General features: G+C 47.5%; 1 protein-coding gene across 6 annotated transcripts in view; it reads left to right on the top strand.

Moving 5' to 3' along the window:
• AGPAT4 (1-acylglycerol-3-phosphate O-acyltransferase 4) overlaps positions 1-20,945 on the top strand; it is a 136,236-nt gene that overhangs the window by 12,879 nt on the left and 102,412 nt on the right. Inside the window, exon 1 of one of the 6 annotated variants that reach the window (XM_086318611.1) lies at positions 4,398-4,533. The exons of the other annotated variants lie outside the window; for them this stretch is intronic. The gene's annotated coding sequence lies outside the window, so the exon portion shown is untranslated. Of the gene's footprint in view, positions 1-4,397; positions 4,534-20,945 lie in introns of those variants that run through there. 6 annotated transcript variants of the gene reach the window in all.

Below are 20,945 nucleotides of genomic sequence, written 5' to 3'. Positions count from 1 at the left end.
AGGTTATTGATATTTCTCCCGGCAATCTTGATTCCAGCTTGTGCTTCTTCCAGCCCAGCGTTTCTCGTGATGTACTCTGCATATAAGTTAAATAAGCAGGGTGACAACATACAGCCTTGACGTACTCCTTTCCCTATTTGGAACCAGTCTGTTGTTCCATGCCCAGTTCTAACTGTTGTTTTCTGACCTGCATACAGGTTTCTCAAGAGGCAGATCAGGTGTTCTGGTATTCCCATCTCTCAGAATTTTCCACAGTTTGTTGTGATCCACACAGCCAAAGGCTTTGGTGTAGTCAATAAAGCAGAAATAGATGTTTTTCTGGAACTCTCTTGCTTTTTCCATGATCCAGCGGATGTTGGCAATTTGATCTCTGGTTCCTCTGCCCTTTCTAAAACTGGCTTGAACATCTGGAAGTACACAGTTCATGTATTGCTGAAGCCTGGCTTAGAGAATTTTGAGCATTACTTTACTAGCGTGTGGGATGAGTGCAATTGTGTGGTAGTTTGAGCATTCTTTGGCATTGCCTTTCTTTGGAATTAGAATGAAAATGGACCTTTTCCAGTCCTGTGGCCACTGCTGAGTGTTCCAAATTTGCTGGCATATCGAGTGCAGCACTTTCACAGCATCATCTTTCAGGATTTGAAATAGCTCAGCTGGAATTCCATAACCTCCACTAGCTTTGTTCATAGTGATGCTTTCTAAGGCCCACTTTACTTCACATTCCAGAATGTCTGGCTCTAGGTCAGTGATCACACCATCGTGATTATCTGGGTCGTGAAAATCTTTTTTGTACAGTTCTGTGTATTCTTGCCATCTTTTCTTAATATCTTCTGCTTCTGTTAGGTCCACACCATTTCTGTCCTTTATCGAGCCCATCTTTGCATGAAATGTTCCCTTGATATCTCTAATTTTCTTGAAGAGATCTCTAGTCTTTCCCATTCTGTTGTTTTTCTCTATTTCTTTGCATTGATCACTGAGGAAGGTTTTCTTATCTCTCCTTGCTATTCTTTGGAACTCTGCATTCAGATGCTTATATCTTTCCTTTTCTCCTTTGCTTTTTGCTTCTCTTCTTTTCAGTGCTATTTGTAAGGCCTCCTCAGACAGCCATTTTGCTTTTTTGCATGTCTTTTCCTTGGGGATGGTCTTGATCCCTGTCTCCTGTACAATGTCACGAACCTCATTCCATAGTTCATCAGGCACTCTGTCTATCAGATCTAGGCCCTTAAATCTATTTCTCACTTCCACTGTATAATCATAAGGGATTTGATTTAGGTCATACCTGAATGGTCTAGTGGTTTTCCCTACTTTCTTCAATTTCAGTCTGAATTTGGCAATAAGGAGTTCATGATCTGAGCCACAGTCAGCTCCCGGTCTTGATTTTGCTGACTGTATAGAGCTTCTCCATCTTTGGCTGCAAAGAATATAATCAATCTGATTTCGGTGTTGATCATCTGGTGATGTCCATGTGTAGAGTCTTCTCTTGTGTTGTTGGAAGAGGGTGTTTGCTATGACCAGTGCATTCTCTTGGCAAAACTCTATTAGCCTTTGCCCTGCTTCATTCCCTACTCCAAGGCCAAATTTGCCTGTTACTCCAGGTGTTTCTTGACTTCCTACTTTTGCATTCCAGGCCCCTATAATGAAATATTTTTTGGGTTTAGTTCTAAAAGGTCTTGTAGGCCTTCATAGAACCGTTCAACTTCAGCTTCTTCAGCGTTACAGGTTGGGGCATAGACTTGGATTACCCTGTTTTTGAATGGTTTGCCTTGGAAATGAACAGAGATCATTCTGTCATTTTTGAGATTGCATCCAAGTACTGCATTTTGGACTCTTTTGATCATGATGGCTACTCCATTTCTTCTGAGGGATTCCTGCCCACAGTAGTAGATATAATGGTCATCTGAATTAAATTCACCCATTCCAGTCCATTTTAGTTCGCTGATTCCTAGAATGTCTACGTTCACGCTTGCCATCTCCTTTTTGACCACTTCCAATTTGCCTTGATTCATGGACCTGACATTCCAGGTTCCTATGCAATATTGCTCTTTACAGAATCGGACCTTGCTTCTATCACCAGTCACATCCACAGCTGGGTATTGTTTTTGCTTTGGCTCCATCCCTTCATTCTTTCTGGAGTTATTTCTCCACTGATCTCCAGTAGAATATTGGGCACCTACTGACCTGGGGAGTTCCTCTTTCAGTATCCTATCATTTTGCCTTTTCATACCGTTCATGGGGTTCTCAAGGCAAGAATACTGAAATGGTTTGCCATTCCCTTCTCCAGTGGACCACATTCTGTCAGATCTCTCCACCATGACCCGCCCGTCTTGGGTGGCCCCACGGGCATGGCTTAGTTTCATTGAGTTAGACAAGGCTGTGGTCCTAGTGTGATTAGATTGACTAGTTTTCTGTGATTATGGTTTCAGTGTGTCTGCCCTCTTGCAACACCCACCGTCATACTTGGGTTTCTCTTACCTCTTTTCAGATGCTGTTATGTTATAGGCAATTCATTGCAGTTCCATTGCCGGTGAATTTGAGGCTCTTTCTTTGTTGTGAAGGAATTCAGAGACAAAGCAGGGAGGTTAAGAGAGGAAAGGGAGAGTTTATTTTAACGAGGATCCACTCTCCCTCTGAGAGCTGACCGGTGAGGAGCTGCTACACCAGGTGTCTTTGGGAAGCGGGTTATGAGGGGTGTTCACATGAAGGGGTGGAAGTCACTGGGGAGGGAGGAGGGATTTTATTCCCGTGTGATCAGAAGTGTCGTGGCCTCGGTGTTCGACTAGTTCTTATTGGAAGGCTCTCTTACTGTAATACCACACTGAACAAAAAGCTTTTGGACTCAAGATATTCTGGCCTCTCCCCACCTTTCTTTGCCTGCTCCTGGGACCCTTATCACCGAAAATGTGTGTTTTATCAGTCTGAAGGTTTCTGCTTTCCTCTGTCCGCTTATGGACCGCTGCGGTTTACAAGATGCATGATTTCCTGCCACCTGGCCCCTGCCCCTATTTCTCTGCTCATACCTAGCTCCCTGCCTGCGGTAGCAGTTCTAGCCTTGTGACCGCACTGGGGGCTTCTCATCAAAGTTTCTAGCACCGACTGAGTGGATGCCGTAGCCTAGAGAAAGAGGTGGGCACAAGAGACCTGGGATTAGACTTGCCTAATCTGATGCCTTCCAGCCAGGTCCTCCCAGCTTGAGTTCTTCATCGCAGCAAAAGAGGCAAAAGTCACCGACTCAACGGACATGAGTTTGAGCAAAGTCTGGAAGACAATGAAGGACGGGGAGGCCTGGCTCGCTGCAGTCCGTGGGGTCACAAAGAGTTGGACGTGACTTAATAACTGAACACATACACTTCATCTCAGCACTGTTGACGTTTTTGGCGAACCTGTGCCTTGTAGGATGTTCAGCAGCGTTCCTGGCCTCCACCCTCTAGCTGCTGCCCCTTCCCTAGTTGTGACAGCCGGAAATGCCCCAGACTTTGCCAGATGTCCCCTGGAGGGGTGAAGGCACCTGCAGTTAAGAACCACTGCTTTAGGAAGTTCCCACATTTGACCCACATGGTTGACTTCCCAGTGCAAGCATTCCTGCCCCTCCGGGCTAACCTGTACTTCCCAGGTTTACCAGGATGAGTCCAAACAGAGGTGCAATTCATTCACTGAAATTAACAGATATGAATTGGAAAACAATAATAGAACAGTGAAAGGCTTCCCTGGTGGCAGAGTTCGCCTGCCAATGCAGGAGACACGGGTTTTATCCCTTGGTTGGGAAGATCCCCTGGGGGAGGAAATGGCAACCCACTCCAGTATTCTTGCCTGGAGAATCCCATGGGCGGAGGAGCCTGGCGGGCTACAGTCCTTGGGGTCGCAAGAGTCAGACATGACTGAGTGCACACGCACGCCAAGTAAGAGTAGCTGGAAGTATTCCAGGTTTACTGTCTTTTCTCTGACACAACCAGCGGAGTCAGCTTGTAATCCCAGGCTGCCGGGAGGCAGCTGGGCAGGGCTGGGTGGGCCGATAGCACTTCTCAGAACTCTATGTAGGGAGATCCTAGGGCTTCCCTGGTGGTTCAGAAAATAAAGAATCTTCCCGTAATACAGGAGACCCGGGTTCAATCCCTGTTTCAGGAAGATCCCCTAGAGAAGGAAACGGCAACCTACGCCAGTACTGGGAAATCCCACAGACAGAGCTGCCTGGTGGGTGACAGTCCATGGGCTTGCAAATAGCGACCTTAGTGACTAACACACAGCCCTGGGCTGGGTGGCCTGAACTCTGTGTGGGATGGATTAACGTATCTGTAGAAAGAATTTTGAGCTGCTCAGCATAAGTGAGCTCACCTCTGCTGGGATCTGCCCTTTTGCCTCATTTCCTGGGACTTCAGATGCTCCACGCCCTGGTTTCTCTAGCGATCCCTGCTCTCTGAGCACCCTCAGTGGCAGTGGGTGTTTCAAACCCCTTCCGTCCTTCTAGTCTTTGGTCTCTGGCCTCCCCCAGGATTGGAGACCACCGTCCCTGCCCTTCCCAGACCTGCCCTGCTTCAGGTAAGGCCCGCTCCCCAGCCCCACACCTGGGGCTCACGAGGTGTCCGGTCACTACCCTGTCACTTGTGTCTGCCCTTCTCCCTCCTCCCCTCTGGGACCAGAAAGATGGACGGGAGTTGCGGGGGGGAGTCTTACTCCCGCACCCCCAGGCAATTCCAGAATCGTCCTGAATCCACGTGTCCAGCCTGCTGTGGGCGGGGGGCTGCGGGTGCACAGGGGCACCAGACAGGGTCACTGCCTGGAGGACAAGACAGAAAGCCAAGTGGGTCGTTGTTAACACTGGCAGGAGGGTGGGAACACAGAAAGGGGAGCCCCTGACCACCCCGCCCCCGGCCTGGGGCCTCAGGAATGCTTCCTGGAGAAGTCTAGAACCCCTCCTTCAGGTCTGGGGAGTGGGGTGCTAGTGCTTGGGTGCTCCACTTGCAGGAGGCAGGTTGTGAATCAGAAATGACCTGTCATGAGAGGAGCGTTCCGTGTGGGGTAGTGTGCGGACTGCGAGGTGGGGTCACCACGTCCCTCGGACCCTGAACTGATCTGGGCGGGAGCAGGCAGGGAGGGCCCGCTCAGGCCCCAGGTGGAGGCCAGGCCTGGGTGGGGGATACAGAAGGAGCTGGGCTCCGAATGGTGGGACACGGAGCCCCAGGGTTTTGCAAAGGGTTGTGCAGAGAGCTGTTGCTATGGGGCTTTGTCAGTTCCAGAGAGTTTTGTCCTCTGATCTTGGTGTGGGGCTCCACCCCGTGGGTATAGGGCTCCACAAGGGCCTTTGACACTCTGAGATAGCAAACGCAGTAGGAAACCTTTCCTGGAATGCTCTTCTCGAAGGCCTCTTCTATTTTGTCTTCTAATGTAGTCATTTATGCCCCTTAATAATCCTTGGCTGAGTGCTGTGTGCTCCGCCTGCCTGATCCCATTTCATCCTTTATCCAGTCTCGTGGATTGTGAACTCGTCTCTGGTCCGACTTGAAATCGAGGCACAGATTGGTTAACTGGTTTTCCTGAGTCAAAGAGCCAGGAATCGCTGTTGGTAGAGCAAACACTGTGACTTTTGATCTACAAATAATTAAAAAGCATCGCGTTTACCTGTGTAATGGATTCTTTCCCCCCAAGTTTCCTGGATCTTTTTTGTGGGGAAAGGGTTTTCACAGCATCATGATGTGCAGAAATTCCTCTTCACCTCCCAAATCAGGAGGAAATTTAAGAAGTTACTAGAGACTGGACAATATAATGAAGACAGTATAATCTCAGGTCACTGAGATCATTATCTGACCTCCATTTCTAGAGGAATAAGAGGGCTAACATTAAAGGGAAATGTTTCTAGGGGCATAAGAGGGCTAATGTTTAGGGGAAACAGAGCCAGGAGCACAGAGAGATTTCAGATGTGCCTGATTATTTTAATTATTTATATTGGTTCCAATTTTAGCCAGGTTGGCACTTCCTTCCCTCTTTCTCCCACTCCTTCTGTGTTCTGAAAAGGCTGAAACTGTGATTTGTCTTTTAGAACAGTCTGGTTTCAAAAGCTTCTCTCCGGCTGACTCCCCAAAGGAGATGGACCTTCTCGAGTGTGTGCTTTGCAAAGCGAGGAGTTTGCTGTGTCCTGTGGGTGCTGGGCAGGCCTTGAGCCGTCCTAATTTTTTCTAATAGCCTAATTTTCCCCCTAATAACCCCATGACCTAACCCTGCCTGCCTCTGGGCAGGGAGAGGATTATCCTGGCAGTCAAGGTGTCCTGCCCTTGTTGAAGGCCCCAGGAACGTTTCATTAGTGAGAGTCTGGAAACCGTCTGCCCCCTTCTCTAGGCACTCTCTGCTGGGTCCTGGGGGCTCTTTAGGATCACGGCGGGTGGCATGGCATAAGTGGGGGGGGCAGGGCTAGGTCCAGAGCCCAGGTCTGGCCCAAGCTGCAGCCACCTGCTTACTCTCTGTGGAACCCTGGGCTCCTTGAAACCAGGGGCTGTCTGGGTCTGTGCTGTGCCCTGGCAGTGGGAAGTGGGCTGGCACACCCTGGGCTCCCATTTCTTGGTCTCGTCCTGGAGGAATCCAGGGAAGATGCAGATTCTTCAGCTGCCACATCCTGGCCATCTGTGTCCTGTGCCAGCTGCTGGGCAAACGCGGTCCAGCTCACTCAAGCATCTGTGTTGCCAGAAGGTCCCAGGAATGGAGATTTAATAAAGGAAACAAACACGGACATGCCGTGATCTAACGCAAAATTTATGTAACCTTTTTAAAGACAAAATGAAGACTTTTCAGGCCGGGTTGTTTGGATGGCATTAGGCCATTGCTCCCAGACCCTTCAGAGTCAGTTTCCTCTGCTGAAGGGAGTATTTCTGTGTATTTCTGTGGACATATTTTTGTTTTTTTGTAAAGAAGATAGAGGTGGGGTATTTTTTTGGTTGTTATTAATGTATTTCCAACCAGTCCACCCTAAAGGAAATCAGTCCTGAATATTCGTTGGAAGGACTGATGCTGAAGCTCCAGTACTTTGGCCACCTGATGGGAAGAACTGACTCATTGGAAAAGACCCTGATGCTGGGAAAGATTGAAGACGGGAGGAAAAGGGGACGACAAGGGATGAGATGGCTGGATGGCATCACTGACTCGATGGACATGAGTTTGAGGAAGCTCCGGGAGCTGGTAATGGACAGGGAGGCCTGGCGTGCTGCGGTTCATGGGGTCTCAGAGTCGGACACGACTGAGCGACTGCACTAACTGCTGGTGGCTGCCCTGGGTCTTCGTTGTTTCTCAGGCTGTGGTGGGGGGGGCTACTCTGCTGTGGTGCTCGGGCTCCTCACCACGCTGGCTTCTGTTGTTGAGAACACAGGCTCTGGGCACATGGGCACCAGCAGTCGTGGAGCACAGACTTAGTTGCCCTGTGCACTGTGGGATCTTCCCAGACCGGGGATTGAACCTATGTCCCCTGGATTGGCAGGCGGACTCTTATCCACTGCACCACCAGGGAAGCCTTGTGCACATTTTTGAGAGGACAGCTGAGCTGGATGACTTTCTTCCCCTCCCTCCTGCCCCCAGTGCTGAGTCTTGGGGACGGGGTGGGATGTGGCTGGCCTGAGTCCTGCCCGAGAAGTTGCCCTCCTGACTGTTTTCTCCTCTGTGTCTGCTGCAGACAGGCGGGCTGATGGAAGTGTGCTTGGGTCTTTCCCTTTGTCTCTGATCACCCTGTGGCTCCTCCCTCCCTTGTTACTGGAATAGTCTCTTCTCTGGAGGAGCCCGGCCCTACTTTTTTCTTTCAGATCTCTCTTCTTCTCCAAATACCTCGGCTATCTCTTGGATAAGGAATCAACTCTTACTGCTGGCTAGTATCTGTTATATCACCATTTTGTGGTATTATAGTAAGTTATGGGAGTAGGGTATCTCTTCACGGCTGCTCCAGCAAAGCACAGCCATTGCTCTTTACCTTGGACAAGGGGTATCTCCTCACCGCCGCCCTTCCTGACCTTCAACGTGGGATAGCTCCTCCTTTTCATTATAGGGGACTGGAATGCAAAAGCAGAAAGTCAAGAAACACCTGGAGTAACAGGCAAATTTGGCCTTGGAATACAGAATGAAGCAGGGCAAAGACGAATAGCGTTTTGCCAAGAAAATGCACTGGTCATAACAAACACCCTCTTCCAACAACACAAGAGAAGACTCTATACGTGGACATCACCAGGTGGTCAACACCGAAATCAGATTGATTATATTCTTTGCAGCCAAAGATGGAGAAGCTCTATACAGTCAGCAAAAACAAGACCAGGAGCTGACTGTGGCTCAGACCATGAACTCCTTATTGCCAAATTCAGACTGAAATTGAAGAAAGTAGGGAAAACCACTAGACCATTCAGGTATGACCTAAATCAAATCCCTTACGATTATACAGTGGAAGTGAGAAATAGATTTAAGGGCCTAGATCTGATAGATAGAGTGCCTGATGAACTATGGAATGAGGTTTGTGACATTGTACAGGAGATAGGGATCAAGACCATCCCCCATGGAAAAGAAATGCAAAAAAAGCAAAATGGCTGTCTGGGGAGGCCTTACAAATAGCTGTGAAAAGAAGAGAAGCGAAAAGCAAAGGAGAAAAGGCAAGATATAAACATCTGAATGCAGAGTTCCAAAGAATAGCAAGAAGAGATAAGAAAGCCTTCTTCAGCGATCAATGCAAAGAAATAGAGGAAAACAACAGAATGGGAAAGACTAGAGATCTCTTCAAGAAAATCAGAGATACCAAAGGAACATTTCATGCAAAGATGGGCTCGATAAAGGACAGAAATGGTATGGACCTAACAGAAGCAGAAGATATTAAGAAAAGATGGCAAGAATACACAGAAGAACTGTACAAAAAAGATTTTCACAACCCAGATAATCACGATGGTGTGATCACTGACCTAGAGCCAGACATCCTGGAATGTGAAGTCAAGTGGGGCTTAGAAAGCATCACTACAAACAAAGCTAGTGGAGGTGATGGAATTCCAGTTGAGCTATTCCAAATCCTGAAAGATGATGCTGTGAAAGTGCTGCACTCAATATGCCAGCAAATTGGGAACACTCAGCAGTGGCCACAGGACTGGAAAAGGTCAGTTTTCATTCCAATCCCAAAGAAAGGCAATGCCAAAGAATGCTCAAACTACTGCACAATTGCACTCATCTCACACGCTAGTAAAGTAATGCTCAAAATTCTCCAAACCAGGCTTAAGCAACATGTGAACCGTGAACTTCCTGATGTTCAAGCTGGTTTTTGAAAAGGCAGAGGAACCAGAGATCAAATTGCCAACATCCGCTGGATCATGGAAAAAGCAAGAGAGTTCCAGAAAAACATCTATTTCTGCTTTATTGATTATGCCAAAGCCTTTGACTGTGTGGATCACAATAAACTGTGGAAAATTCTTAAAGAGATGGGAATACCAGACCACCTGATCTGCCTCTTGAGAAATTTGTATGCAGGTCAGGAAGCAACAGTTAGAACTGGGCATGGAACAACAGACTGGTTCCAAATAGGGAAAGGAGTTCGTCAAGGCTGTATATTGTCACCCTGCTTATTTAACTTCTATGCAGAGTACATCATGAGAAACGCTGGACTGGAAAAAACACAAGCTGGAATCAAGATTTCCGGGAGAAATGTCAATAACCTCAGATATGCATATGACACCACCCTTATGGCAGAAAGTGAAGAGGAACTCAAAAGCCTCTTGATGAAAGTGAAAGTGGAGAGTAAAAAAGTTGGCTTAAAGCTCAACATTCAGAAAACAAAGATCATGGCACCCGGTCCCATCACTTCATGGGAAATAGATGGGGAAACAGTGGAAACAGTGTCAGACTTTATTTTTCTGGGCTCCAAAATCACTGCAGATGGTGACTGCAGCCATGAAATTAAAAGACGCTTACTCCTGGGAAGCAAAGTTATGACCAACCTAGATAGCATATTCAAAAGCAGAGACATTACTTTGCCAACAAAAGTTCGTCTAGTCAAGGCTATGGTTTTTCCAGTGGTCATGTATGGATGTGAGAGTTGGACTGTGAAGAAGGCTGAGCGCCAAAGAACTGATGCTTTTGAACTGTGGTGTTGGAGAAGACTCCTGAGAGTCCCTTGGACTGCAAGGAGATCCAGCCAGTCCATTCTGAAGGAGATCGGCCCTGGGATTTCTTTGGAAGGAATGATGCTAAAGCTGAAACTCCAGTACTTTGGCCACCTCATGCGAAGAGTTGACTCATTGGAAAAGACTCTGATGCTGGGAGGGATTGAGGGCAAGAGGAGAAGGGGACGACAGAGGATGAGATGGCTGGATGGCATCACTGACTCGATGGACGTGAGTCTGAGTGAACTCTAGGGGTTGGTGATGGACAGGGAGGCCTGGCGTGCTGCGATTCATGGGGTCGCAAAGAGTCAGACACGACTGAGCGATTGATCTGATCTGATCTGAGTAAGTTATGGGTCTTCCCAGGTGACGCAGTGGTAAAGAATCGGCCTGCCATTGCGGGAGACGCAGGAGACTTGGGTTCAATCCTGGATCGGGAAGATCCCCTGGAGAAGGAAATGGCAACCCGCTCTAGTATTCTTGTCTGGGAAATGCCATGGACAGAGGAGCCTGGTGGGCTACTGCTCCTAGCGCCACCAAGGGTCAGACACAATGGAACACATACACACACACACACACACACTAAATTATCCTCCTATTCTCATCAAGCCTTTTTTCGTAGGATTATATTTTAAAATCTCAGCAGTCGGGCAGGTGAAATTTGCCAGTTCAGGTACTAACAGTTCAGTCCAGTTCAGTCACTCAGTCGTGTCCGACTCTTCAGCTGTCATAAAGGTACCTGCCACTCAAATGGTCTCATATTCTCCAGGGGGATTGGAGAATAACCTCACCCAAACCTGCTGTGTGAAATGAGAACCCTGGGTAGACCTCATTGTAAGACATTGAAAGAACCCAGTACCTCACCACCCCAAGTAGAGAACTCTTTTCCTTTTTTTTTTTTCCCCTTTACAATAAGACATTGGAGGAGAAAAACCTAAGCAGCTGTGGATGGATTTTTTGCCCAGGCATAAAGTGTTTTTTTTTTTTTAATGTATTAGAGAATAATAAGGAAGAAGGGTGGACTTCTCTTATATATGTGTGTGTGTGTACCCTTTTTATTTTTTCATTTTTTAAAATGTTTATTTATTTGGCTGTGCCAAATAGTTGAGGTATGTGAACCCTTAGTTGTGGCATTCGAAATCTAGTTCTCTGAGCAGGGTTGGGACCTGGGCCCCCTGCACTGAGAGTGTGGGAGTCTTAGCCGCTGGACCACCAGGGAAGTCCCACTATGCCCTCTTTAAAACCAGGTTATTAAGCACAGATACGAAGTGTCCCTTAACCCAACATTTCCTAGTAATCATTTGAAAATAGAAATAATGCTGTCGAATTATCGAGGTGCTTTGGGCTTCCCGAGTGGCTCAGGCAGTAAAAAACTGCCTGCAATGCGGGAGACCTGGGTTCAGTCTCTGGGTCGGGAAGATCCCCTGGAGAAGGGCATGGCAACCCACTCCAGTATTCTCGCCTGGAAAATTCACTGGACAGAGGGGCCTGGGGGGCTCCAGTCCATGGGGTGGCAAAGAGACAGGACTGATTGACTAACACACACACACACACACACACACACAGTCTTTGGCTTAGAAGTACTATCATCTGCTGGAATGTTTGACACAGATGACGGGATTGGCATTCTGGGGGGAATATGGAGAAAAGCAGCTCTCTGAGCACAGGGAGTTTATCTAATTCAAGTTAAACTGACAAGTCTGCTGAATTACATTCCATTGAAGAGATGGGTACATATCCAGTTGGGGACGGACTCAACCATGAGGAAAGCAGCTCTAGATCTAAAGTACAGAGTGAGAAACGTTGTTGTCAAAAGCCTGTGCGCTTCATTAGGCTTAATCTGATTTTACCCGGAACCTACTTAACACGCAAATGCCGAAATGACTGGCTTAACGAGCTTGGTTATCTGTTTTCCTGGGTAAATGTTGGAAAAGCAGTAATCGTCAGGGTAGGGAAAGAAACGGAGAATGAACTAAAAAGATGATTGCTGGTTGAGACTCGCTGATGAACAGCAGCCCATGGTCTGTGCTGTCCCCCATGTATTTCACTTACAAAGCCTGGAGAGTCCTGGTGACGCTGGAAAGACCGTCACCAAAACAAAAGTTCTGTCATGCGTGCACGCTAAGTTGCTTCTGTCGTGCCTGACTCTTTGCGACTCCATGGACCGTAGCCATAGCCCACCAGGCTCCTCTGTCCATTGGATTCGCCGGGCAAGAGTACTGGAGTGGGTGGCTGTGCCCTCTTCCAGGGGATCTGCCTGATGCAGGGATGAGTTTTATCTTTTGGCAATTCTAGTTGGACATCTTCGCTTTCCAGAAAGTTCTTTCACTGAGGTCTCTGGCTGATTTGGGTGAGGGGATTGCTGTGTGGGGTAGGGGTGGGGGGTCCAGTGGCCTGCTCCTGGTCTGGCCCTCCTTCCTGAAGCGGCACTCTTCAGGAAGACCTGAAGTGGCAGGTCTTCCAAGCATGACGTTAAGATAGGAGGAGGAGCGGCTGATCAAAGCCAGGGAGCTGAGCTGAAGTGGAGCTACGGGCGGAGGCCTTGGCGGCCTGCGCCGATGCTGGGGCTTCGCTGCAGTCAGAGGACCAGCTGTGGATCCTGTGAAAGGAGAACGTGCTGCCTTGGCTGAAGGGCTGCAGACTCAGGTCTCAGTGGCAGAGTCTCAGCTGTGGGCTCCACCTCGGCCCACGTGAATCAGATGATCAACCTTCTGCTTCCTTGCTTTTGTTCTTAAGTTTTCTAGATGTTTCTAGAAATACTTGGGGAGAACTGGGCCACTGATGAGAGAAGCGTGACCAGCAGGAAAGTGATGGGGAAAAAAGGAAGCCGGAGCCTGGACACAGGCCGTGGTTGTGGTGATGATGACAGTAATCATGATGATGGCCATGGTGGTGGTGATGGTGACAATGACGGTGATGATGCCAATGAGGGTGATGATGGTGATGTTGATGATAGTGACGATGATGATGGTCATGAAGGCAGTGATGATGATGATGGTGATGTTGACGATGCTGATGAGGGTGATGGTGAAGATGATCGTAATAATGATGATGGTGTTGATGATGATGCTGATGACGGCGATGATGATAATGGTGATGATGGTGATGAAGGCAATGATGGTGATGATGACAGTGATGGTGATGATGCTGATGACGGTGATGATGATAATGGCGATGGTGGTGATGAAGGCAGTGATGGTGATGATAATGATGGTGATGATGCTGATGATGGCGATGATGACGGTGATGATGATAGTGGTGACGATGATGGTGATGAAGGCAATGATGGTGATGATGATGGTGGTGATGATGGTGATGAGGGCAATGATGGTGATGGTGATGATGGCAGTGATGATGATGATGCTGATGATGGTGATGGTGATGATGATGATGGCGATGATGGCGATGATGGTGATGAAGGCAGTGATGGTGATGATGGTGATGTTGATGATAGTGACAATGATGATGGTGATGGAGGCGGTGATGTTGATGGTGATGATGGTGTTGATGGTGATGATGATGGTGTTCTTTACGATGATGGTGATGGTGATTATGATGGTGATGGTGGTGATGATGATGGTAATGTTGATGACAATGGTAGCTACCTTTCAGATTACCATGTACCAGTCAGGGTTCTAGAAACAGCTAATCCTTACCACAACCCTATGAGGCAGGAAATATTACTTGTCTCCATTTCACAAGTGAAGACACTGAGGTTAAGTAATTTGCCCAGGGTTGAACAGCCTGTGAAGGCACACCAGCTCTTGGCTCGTGAACCGCTGCTCAGGTGTGCAGACTGCTGCCTTTATACTGTGGAGCCCCTAGGATGCTCAGTGGGTTCAAGGCCACCTGTTGTAACAAGGCAATGTGAAGCAGCCAGCCTCCTTCACAATTATAGACAAAGGACGTAAAGAAGATAGAGCCAATGGCAGAGAACCTCCTTATCCCTGATTTTGTTTTGTTTTTCCTGACATTCTTGGATTTTACTTTAATGGTGTGGTGGAAAGTTATGGTAGAAAGAGTCTAGAAGTTTCTGTTATCTCTGACCAACATATATTTCTAGAAGAGGTGGAGTTAAATTACTGAGTTTTCCCACATCAAATATAGCTTGGTCCTGTTGCAGTATTAGCTGGATTTAGGGAAAGTAAACTATCCCACCTGCCTGCTTGCTTTGCTGATGACGATCTGGGGGCAGGACAGCAGCTGTAGTCCCCTGACACTGTAGTCAGGTCACAAGTACGCCCTAAGCTGGGCATTTTTATTCAGCAGCATGCCGGGTGTGACTGACTGTGCAAGTCGTTCATATTAAGAATATTTATTAAACACTTGTCATGGCCAAGTCCCTGCCAGACTCTGTGGGTACCAAATGAGAGTCGCTTTAGTGCCTAAGGAATTCAGGCTTGTGGGAAGGCAGACATACCAGGAGGGAAATGTCGTTTGCTGATGTTACATAGTGGCCTCAGTACTGTGCTGAGCCTTTCACTTCGTTAACTCAGGCCATTGAGTGCTCACAAGCACACCATGGTTTTAAGTTCTCTAATAGTGAACCTAGCAGCGAGTGTAGAAGGGACGGTCGGATGCATCTCTCCACTTGTGTGAGAGAAGCAGGATGGTACGGGCTAGGGCAGATTTTGAAGGATGTACACACACTTGTCCAGTCAGCAGTGGGAGGGGAGGCAGGGGGAGGACATCAAGCAGATGGGATGGAAGATGCAGGAACTCAGAAGCACGAATGGGAACTGTCCAGAAAGTTCCAGGAGCTGGGTATGGTGGACACTCACTGAAGCGGGCCCTTCTGCGCAAAGGTTGTCCTGACCCAGCCTCCCCTCCCCGCCCCTGCCCCAGGCACCAGGTACCCTCATCTGGCTTTTTATCCTGAAGACACACGGCGCCTCGCAGGAGAGTAGCTGCTGCCCTTCCACCTCACAATTTAAATTTTCTTGTTGTTTTTCCCGTGGCATAGAAAGTTCCTGAGGCTACTTTGTGCCTCCACTCCCGGAGGATGGTACCTCAGTAAATATTTGTTCCTGGAGTGAGAGGCACCCTCTGAGAAAGGGGCTAAGAGACGGGGACACTTCGTGGGGAGTGGCTGCCATCCCCGAGGCTTGGTGCTTTGAGGTCTGTCCCCACGTTTCGCCGGTCAGTGGCACACTTCTGCTCCGCTGATCGCTGTTCTGTTGTACGGGTAGACCGTGTCTTGTTCATTTGCTCACCTGGGATTGTTCACTTGTCCACCTGGTAATGGGCATTTGGATTGTTTTTAGCCTTCATCTAAATTTAAGTTTACTATTTTTATTCCTGATCCAAAGCAGGAGTTAGAAATAAGTTCCATTTTCCACTGGGGGATGGGGGTGGGGGGTGGGATACACAGACCTCCTTAGCAAGGGCTTGACTTAAAAAACAATCGCAACCTAAAAGTCGAGAAAGTGTAGACAGTGTTAGTTGATCCATCTTGTCCGATTCTTTTCAACTGCACGGACTGTAGCCTGCCAGGCTCCTCTGTCCATGGAATTCTCCAGGCAAGAGTACTAGAGTGGGTTGCCATTCCCTTCTCCAGGGGATCTTCCTGACCCAGGGGTCAAACCAGATCTCCCACATTGCAGCCAGATTCTTTACCGTCTGAGCCACCAGGGAAGCCTCTGGTTGGCATTGCAGGGCAGCTGATCTGTGGCTCTAGTGGTATTTCTTCTGCATATCGGAACCCTGAAATTTCATCTGAATTTCATCGCAGTGATTCTGCTAGAGCATATATCGCCTACTCCTGACTTGAGTGTAGGCTTCCCTGGTGGGCTCAATGGTAAAGAATCTGCCTGCCAATGCAGGAGACAACAGGTTGGATCCCTGGCTTGGGACGACCTCCTGGAGAAGGAAATGGCAACCCCCTCCAGTATTCTTGCCTGGAGAATTCCATGGAAGGAGGAGCCTGGGGGGCTACAGTCCATGGGGTCGCAAAGAGTCGGACACAACCGAACATGAGCTCGAGTCTTAGTTGAGCCCGACTTGAGTGGGTGGCATCGGTAGTAATGAATAGAGGCAGTCTTCAGCCTCAGGTATTCAGAGCAGCCCTGCCTGAAGGGGAAAACACCTTTGCTCTACTGCTGTACTTTCTTCTGGCTCTTAAGCCAAAGCCTCGATTGTGGCAATAGTTAACTGTGTGCGTCTGGGAGTGCATTCCTTCTGCTCTTTGAGGTTCCTGGACAATGCTGGGGTGATAAACAGCTTCCAGTCTTTCCCACAGACTACACTCAGGATCTGAGGTGAGGTCCCACCTCCCTCATTTCTGGCCCAGGCTCACAAAGATCACACCAGTGTAGGAGGACCCCCTTTACACCCCAGCAGCACTGGGACTGGCACTGTGGCATCAGCCAACAGGGCCATCTTTCCCTACTGAAGGGGAAGTGCCTTTTTCCTGCAGGCTAGACCTCCCCCGGTCCCATTTGGTCCTTCATTCAAACACTGCTGGGACATGCGTGTGTACATCGCACGTGGACTGAAAGCTGGCTGTGCTTAGGTGTTGTCTTCTGTAGGGCCAGGGTTTGTCTTGTGTTTTTAAACAATGGTGGTAATTCACATGCCATAAAAGTTATCCATTTTAAGTGTATGATTCAGTGGCTTGCAATATATTGTAAGATACTCAGAGTTGTGCAACCCTCACCACCACCTACTCTTAGAACATTTTCGTCATCTCAAAAAAAACCCCTTTGCCATGGGCGTTCCTTATGCCCCTGTGCCCTCCAGCCCTGGACAGTCATTAGGCTACTTTTTGTCTCTGTAAATTTGCCTTTTCTGGCTATTTCATATAAACAAACTCACACAATGTGTAAGGCCTTCTCTTTCATTTAGTGTAATGGTTTTGAAGTTCATCCGTGTTGTAACATGTATCAATAGTTATTCTTTTCTCTGTAACTGAATAATATTGTGGACTTCCCAAGGTGGCTCAGTGGTAAAGAATCCTCATACCAATGCAGGAGACACAGGTTTGATCCCTGGGTCGGGAAGATCCCCTGGAGGAGGAAATGGCAACCCACTCCAGTGTTCTTGCCTGGAGAATCCCATGGATAGAGGAGACTGGCGGCTACAGTCTGTGGGGTCGCAGAAGATTGGGACTCAGCTTAAACAACAGTATTCCATTGTGGAGGAGCCACAGGTCCATCTCTTGTTTATCTGTGTGTCAGTTGATGGTCACTGGAGGTTTTTTTTGCGAGGACTTAACGTTTTCATTGGGCTTCCCTGGTGGCTCAGCTGGTAAAGAATCTGCCTGCAATGCAGGAGACCCCGGTTCGATTGCTTGCTTTTACCTATGAGTGGAATTTCTGGGTCCTCTGGCAGATCAGTTTAACATCTGAGGGACTAGAGCTGGGTGTTTTCCCTTCACTTCCTCAAGTTTTCTCTGAAGCTAAGGAAGCATGCTACTTTGCAAAGATATCTCAGATTTTTGAATCCCAGTCCCTTTGGTATTTAGATCCACGTCAAATTGTTACCATGGAATTACTGCACGAAAACTTGATCTGTGAAATAGCACAGGAAAGGAATGAAGAAGTGACTGTCCCGAGGGCTCCGCTCACGTCCTGGCGCTTGCATGGGGTATTGTGGAAAATGTAATTGCTGTGCAGGGCAGCTGGGCCCATACTGCCCTCAGACAGTGCAGATGGTTCGCTGCGTGCGTGCAACAGTTTCTGCCTTTTCCTCAACAGTTCCTGGGCACTAGCTCTTTGAGTCCCGCTGTTGTGTTTCCCGAGCTCTCTGCTCTGCCAGGGTTTGCTTTCTTAGAAACTAGGAAGCTGTCTGCAGAGTGTTGTCCGAGACCAGAAAGCACTTGCTTTTAGTTCTGAAGCCATTTTCTGTTCTGTCATTTGAGCCGCTATTTCCTCATCTTTCAGAGTGAAGTTCCGATCAGAATAAAGCTCAGACCGAGGATCAGGGAGTTGGTTAGTCTCCTAGCCGTAAACCACTGGCTAATGCATACTTCTTTCCGTGGGAAGGGCCAGTTGAAATGGTACCTGAGGTTTTGTAAGAAAGTACTTTCCCCCATATTCCTAGGTACTTAGTTATTTCTTACTAGGTGCAGAAGAGGGACAGAGATGTAAAGAACATAATCGTGAAAAAATAGCCAGTGGATTATATATATTTATAAATCACTTGAAAGTTTTTTTGGTACTTTAAGTCAGCGGTCTTATTTTCCACTCCCAGTAGATTTGTGGGGTAGGCCGGTGGAAGAGATAAAGAGGAAACTGAGGCTCAGAGAAGGTATGGGGCAGTTTACTGACCAAAAAAACAAGTCATACAGCTCTCCTGAGCCTCCATTCCTTATGTGTAAAATGGGTACACTAAGAAATCAGAGAGCAGTGTCAGAGGGCCGTATCAAGCAGTTTGTGTCAATATGCGTAAGTAATCTGAAAATGTAGCATAAAAATTTGAACTTTTTTTTTTTAACTTTAATATATTACCCAAGTAATACGGTTGGTTGAATAGTTGGAATATACAGGAAAGCATAAAGCAGAAGTCTTATTTCCCATTCTCTCTAGCCCCAAACATCTTCCCAGAATATTATTCGTCCAACCATTTTGAAAAGAAATTTGTTAATATTTGTTAATACCTAAAGAATCCCAGGAACGGCGGAGCCTGGTGGGCTGTCGTCTATGGGGTCGCACAGAGTCGGACACGACTGAAGTGACTTAGCAGCAGCAGCAGCAGCAATGAAGCTGAGGGGCTTCCCTGATGGCTCAGATGGTAAAGAATCTGTCTACAATGCAGAAAACCTGGGTTCGACCCCTGGGTTGGGAAGATTCCCTGGAGGAGGGAATGGCAACCCACTCCAGTATTCTTGCCTGGAGAATTCCATGGACAGAGGAGCCTGGCGGGCTACAGTCCATGGGGTCACAGAGTCGGACACGACCGAGTGACTAACACACACACACAGCGAAGCTCAAGGACGTCAGTCGCATGAGAATGACGCAGCAATTCCAATCCCAGTGCTCATTCATGCACTGTGTTAGAGAAAACAACTAGAAAGACCCGAATGTCCATCCATGTGGTAATAGATTAATTTTCCATGTGTAGGTGTACAAAAGAATATTCTTGCACAATTGAAATGACTAAACTGGATGCATAACATTTTAAAAACTGAAGTGTTGAGTATAGAAAGGAAATCACATACATCTTTACAACACAAAATTTATATGTTGTAATTCATATACAGTAAAAGAATAAGAACACTGATGGAAACACTCATTTCAAGCTCAAATGGCACAGGTGGCTTCAATATCTATGTCTTACTTCCTAAAAAAGTGAAGTAAATGTGGCTAAATATCAATGTAGTAAAATGTTTTGTGTATTTGAAATATTTCTGATATTAGAAAAATGTTTGACTTATCAACCAACTACTATACTTCTGAAGCACAGAGATGCACTGGGGGTTTTGGCTTTACAATTTATGTCATAGGGTGCATGTTTTAACTGACTCTGTATATTGTAAAAACCTTTTCGTCATTAAATATACTTCCCTCATTGTTTGTCCTGACCCTCCCAAGACTTCCTGTTCCAATTAATTTTTTTCAGAAATAATTTTTGGAAGTAGTAACTGCTGGGGCTTCCTGTTAATATCTTATAATTATTTTCTATTATTCATTTGTAATTGTTCATAATTATTTCTGGGCTTCCCTGGTGGCTCAGCTGGTGAAGAATCCGCCTGCAGCGTGGGAGACCTGGGTTCGATCCCTGGGTTGGGAAGATCCCCTCGAGAAGGGAAAGGCTGCCCACTCCAGTGTTCTGGCCTGGAGAATTCCATGGACTGTATAGTCCATGGGGTCGCAATTATTTCTAGTTCACTTATGATATATTTGGTCTGTGGTACTGGAGGCACTCAGAACCTAAAAGCAGAGAAGTTCAAGTCTGGTTTAGCTAGCACACAAACAATCCATTGAGGAGTTAGGGAATTTGCAACTGGAGCTTTTATATACTATTGCCAAAAATACCAAACATACCTCTGGGTTGGAAAGGATTCTCTTCATCCCTGTTTCCAGAACTCAGTCCCCACTGTGTCCGGGGCTTCCTGCAGTATCCCTGTGTTCTAGGCTGTTGGTCCCTTAGCAGAAAGTGTTTCAGGGGCCTCGTGAGGCTTTGCCATCCTCTCTATTCCTGTGAAATTCTCTTTTTATTTTTTATACTTTTTATTTTGTATTGAGGTAGAGCCGATTAGCAAACAGTGTTGTGACAGTTTCAGGCGGAGAGCGAAGGGCCTCAGCCATACATGTACATGCGTCCGCTCTCCCCCAGACTCCCCTCCCCACCGCTTAACATTGAGCAGAGTTCTCTGTGCTATACAGTAGGTCCTTGTTGTTGATCCATTTTAAATATAGCAGTGTGTACACGTCCACCCCAAGCTCCCTAACTGTCCCGTTGTCCATCCTTCCCTTGGGCAGCCACAATCTCCTTCTCTAAGTCTGTGAATCCGTTTCTGTTTTCTTGTGGAATTCTTGCTCTGGGTTCCTGAGATGCACCATGAAAGTGAAATGTCAAGTTATTCGTCGTGTCTGACTCTTTGCAACCCCACGGACTGTAGCCCGCCAGGCTCCTCTGTCCATGGGATTCTCCAGGCAAGGATACTGGATTTGAGTTGCCATGCCCTCCTCCAGGGGATCTTCCTGACCAAGGATTGAACCCGAGTCTCCAGCATGGCAGGCAGATTTTTTTACTGTCTGAGCCACCAGGGAAGCCCCAAGATGCACAGTGAAGGCAGCCTAAGCGTCCTCCCTGCTCTGACTTCCATTCCCCAATCACTTGTTGGTGAGGAACCCCTTTTAAAACTCTGAAGTACTTTTCCTGTCTGCTTTTCTTTTTTCTCCTGCA

Source organism: Bos grunniens, chromosome 9, assembly GCF_055505025.1.
Source record: "Bos grunniens cultivar Pamir isolate PY7600 chromosome 9, Bosgru_T2T1.0, whole genome shotgun sequence".
Lineage (NCBI taxonomy): Eukaryota > Metazoa > Chordata > Mammalia > Artiodactyla > Bovidae > Bos > Bos grunniens.
The sequence above is the reverse complement of the archived record's forward strand: the minus strand, read 5'-3'. Positions and strand labels throughout refer to the sequence as shown.